Raw genomic sequence first — 4,543 nt, forward strand, 5'->3', positions numbered from 1 at the left:
TCCTAGAGAGACTATTGCAACTCTTTTCCCCATTATTCATGTAAATAAAATTAAAACCGTAGATTCAGTGATATTCAAGCTGCAAAGACCTTTAGATCAGAAGGCATGGGACAGATGGTCAAGAGAGTTAGAAAATGTCTTAGAATATAGAACAACAGACTGTTCAAACTGGAAAGGACTTAGAAGCATAAGACATTAAAACAATAAACAGAGTTAGAAGGGACCTTAGAGATCATTATTTCATAGATGAAGAACCTGAGGACTAGGGAGGAGAAGCAGAACTCTCAGCCTATGTCATGAAACTCTTTCCCTTGTGAAATCACCCAGCAATGAACATTCCTTTTAAATCAGGTGAGAATCATAGGAACAAAAAGTAAGGTTCCTCACCACATTTTAAGGAGAGGTGTGGCAAGGCTGAAATCTTACAAATGTGAAATACCAGAAGCCCATCAGTAATTTTCATTGTGTAAAACCTTGTATTTCAACTGGCTATTTTAATTGAATGTTAATAGTTAAGAAGAAAATAGGTTTTTATTCTTCAAATTTGAAGGTGTATGAATGTACAATGTAATTTTAAAGTATCTACAATTATGACATTTTGAGTTAGCAAAAAAAAGCCCCCATATCCCAAACCCACCAGCATAAAATATGTTTCAATGTTTTAGCTCATTAAAAAAAAGTCACCCACAATGCACTGGACTCTTCTTCCTTACATCCAAGTGGTGTTGCTTATATTACAAACTGCTGCAAAGAAACAGTTAGTAGATGGGCTGTATTGTTGTCCAAAGGCCTATGTGACTTTCATTAATCAGGCTATCCTTGGGGTTTATTTTTTTTAAATACAAGTTTTTCACTTTTATCTTTGGTGGGGAAATGCCTCTTTTCAGGTTGATGTGAGTGAGAGAAGATAGCAGCAGCTAGAATTTTGTGAACAATTTAATCAGGAGACCCATCTTTGGATTCTTGCTTTAGATTGGTCTCCATATCTTTCCACACTCCAAACTTCCCCCCCACCCCCCATCAAAATGACTTCCTCTTAATCTACCTCACTTTGTTCTCACCTGAGCTCACTCTTAAAAAGAAAACCTTTGGATTAATATCAAATTTTGTTCAGTGTGATATAGGAGGGGCGGAACATGGGCCTGGGGGAGGAGGAAAAGAAGAGAGTTACTTAAAACAGAGTTCAAACCAGAGCCAGGAGGGAGTTGTTAGCTCCTGTCTAGCAGGAGACTTTCATGGACTTGAGCCCAGCATTATCCCTAGTGCTCCCAGAGTTGCGATTGATCTCTAGGCTGGTGTTTGTGTGGGAGTGGTTGTGTTTGCCTTCTAATGAGGTGACATTGGAGCCAGAGGCTGTGTGCGATTTCATGGGACAAGTCATGCTAGCAGAAGGCATGGATCCCATTCCCTGGATAATGTATGTGAAAGTCTCTGTACATGAGCTTGGAAGGCAGAGAAATTTATGGCAGGCCTCCACACTCCGTTATATTTAGGAGTGTGGTCTTGACTGAATGCAATTTAGAGTTGCACTCCACTGCAGGTGAATTGTCTCCAAACGCTAACAATGCAGGGCACTGTAGGGTGACCACACTGGTTCTGGGGAGAGGATGCTTGATTTCTAGATCCCAATGTCTGTTGTAGACATTAATGAAGAGACGGAGATTGCTTGAGTTTGTGTCATTGATCATGTGATGTTGGTAGATATGCACCACCTTCTGCATTTCTTCCTTCCCACACAGATGAGATATCACAATATCCAAAAGAGCTTGGGTCTGCCCAGAGATCTTGATTGCCACCCAGTCCACCCACCCTATAGTGCAAGGGTTTATATTGATGAGAATGAATCCTTCTACCACTTCTGGGTGGTTCAGAGCAAATCAAGTTTAAGATGTAGGCACAAGCTCTGTTCCCATTCCAATCATGCTTTTCAGTCCTAACATGTAGAATTGTGGGAATCATTTCAGCCAGTTGATCCATACAGGAATACATGTATCCTACAGGAAAGGATGCTGCCCATGTGGCAGATGGCAAAACACTGGGCGACCTCCTTCATGTCCTCTGAATTGAAGAGAGGGTTATAGCAGGTTTTGAGGTTCATGTCAATGTCATGATATGTGAAGATGAAAGGATGATTCCCTTTTGGAGTTCACATATGGTGACATGGACCCAGCCATGTTAAGTCTCCATGTCCTGCTCCTGAAGATTGAACTCTTTCCAGAGGCCAGTGATGGTTTCTTCTCTCTCTACCAGAGACTTGACCTCTGCAAGGTCCACATCCTGGAGGTCCTTTTACATTCTCATAGACTATTACCTGGGAGAGAGGCTTGGGAGATGAGCAATGTGGGTCCAAGGGAAGCAACTCAATCATTCTCCAGTCTCCTGTCCAGCTAAGAAACTCAGAGTCTGAAAGCAAGGGTGAGTGGAGTAAGTGTGCTGACAGACTGTGAGGTTTGCTGGTCTACCTTTTTAAAGCTGTATGCCCAAATCATTGAACTGTTCTTTCTCTATTTTGTTCATGTAAGAATTTACAGAAATATATTTTCCTCTAAGTACTAATTTGGCTGCATTCCATAAATTTTGGTATGTAGTCTTATGGTTATTATTTTCTTTAATGAAATTATTGATTGTTTCTATGATTTGTTTTCTGACCCACTTATTCTTTAATATTAGATGATTTAGTTTCCTATTAATTTTTAATCTCTTTTCACTGTGCTTTCTTGAATATAGCTTTATTGAATTATGATCTGAAAGGAGTATATTTAATATGTCTGCCTTTTTTACATTTGATTTAGAGGTTTTTATGGTCCAATACATTGTCAATTTTTGTGTAGATGCCATATGCTGCTGAGAAGAAGGTATATTCCTTTCTGTTCCCATTCAATTTTCTCCAAAGGTTTGTCATATCTAACTTTTCTAATGTTCTGGTCACCTCCTTATTTTCTTTCTTGTTTATTTTTTGGTTGGATTTATTGACTTCTGAGAGGGGACAGTTGAGGTCCTCCTCTAGTATATTTCTTTCTGTTTCTTCCAGTAACTCACTTCTTTAAGAATTTGGATGATATATCATTTGGTGCATATATCTTTAGTATTGGTATTACTTTATTGCTTATGGTACTTTTAGCAAAATGTAGTTTCACCTTATCTCTTTCAATTTTTTTTTGTTTTTGCTTTGTCTGAGATCAGGATTGCTACCCTTATTTATTTTTGAACTTCAGCTGAAATAAAATAAGAGTCCCAGCCCCTTACATATGCTTTGTGTTTGTCTTACTGCTTCAAGTGTGCTTCTTGTAAACAATATACTATATAATTCTGTTTTTTGATCCACTCTGCTATCCACTTCCTTCTTATGGGAGAGTTCATCCCATTCATATTCACAGTTATGATTACTAACTGTGTATTTCCTTCCATTCTATTTTTCTTCCTATTTTTCCTCTCTCTCTCCTTTTACCCTTTCCCTCTTCATCAATGTTTGTCTTCTGTCTATTACCTCCCCTGATCTGCCTTCTTTTTTGTCAGTGCCCCCACCTACCTTACTAAATCTCCCCTCCTATTTCACTGTCAGATAAGATAGATCTCTACATTCAACTGATTGTGTATATTATTCTGTCTTTGAGCCAATACTGGGGAGAGTAATGTTCAAGTGATGCCCATTGCCCACTCTCTCATCTTCTCCTCCACTCTAATAGGTCTTCTACACCACTTCAAGTGAAATAATTTACTCTGTTCTACGTCTCTTTTCCGTCTTCACCCAGTGTGCTCCTATTTCTTATTCCTTAATTATTTTTTATGTTATTCCCCCATATTAACCTCATGCTCATACTCTCTGTATGTGTACTTTCCATCCAGCTGTAATGTTTGTGATGAGATTTTTTAAGAATTAAAAGTTTAATCTTTCCATGTATGGATGTAAACAGTTTGATGTCATTGAGTCTTTTATGTTTTCTTTCCCCATTTTACCTGTTAATGATTCTCTTGAGCCTTGATATTGGAGATCAAGTTTTGGTGTAATTCTGGTCTTCTGATGAAAGTTTAAATCCTTCTATCTCACTGACGTATTATGCTTAATTTCACCAGGTAAGTGATTCTTGATTGTAGTCCTACTTCACTTTATATTCTGGAATATCATGTTCCATGACCTCCAGCAATTTAATGTTAGAGCTGCTAAATTCTTTGTGATCCTGACTATGACTCCCTAGTATTCTTTCTATCACAAGATATCCTTTCTTTCTAGTGTCTTGCAGTATTTTTTCCTTTACCTAACAATTCTGTATTTTGCTCCTTGGAGTTTTTATTTTGGGATCTTTTTCCTGAGTTGATCAGTGGATTCTTTCAATGCCTATTTTGCTCTCTGGTTCCAGGATATTATGGAAGTTTTCCTTGATAATTTCTTGAAGGATGATATCTGGGCTGTTATTTTGATCATATCTTTTAGGTAGTCCAATAATTTTTAAATTATCTCTCTTGGATCCATTTTTCAGGTCAGTTGTTTTTCCAATGAGATATTTCCCATGTGTTTTCTATTTTTTTCATTCTTTTGTTGTTG

General features: G+C 37.8%; 1 pseudogene; it reads right to left on the minus strand.

Moving 5' to 3' along the window:
• Positions 1-1,219: 1,219 nt before the first annotated feature.
• LOC140526005 (protein NDRG1 pseudogene) lies at positions 1,220-2,295 on the minus strand (annotated as a pseudogene).
• Positions 2,296-4,543: the final 2,248 nt, after the last annotated feature.

Source organism: Notamacropus eugenii, chromosome 1 (genome assembly GCF_028372415.1).
Source record: "Notamacropus eugenii isolate mMacEug1 chromosome 1, mMacEug1.pri_v2, whole genome shotgun sequence".
NCBI classification, from domain to species: Eukaryota; Metazoa; Chordata; class Mammalia; order Diprotodontia; family Macropodidae; genus Notamacropus; species Notamacropus eugenii.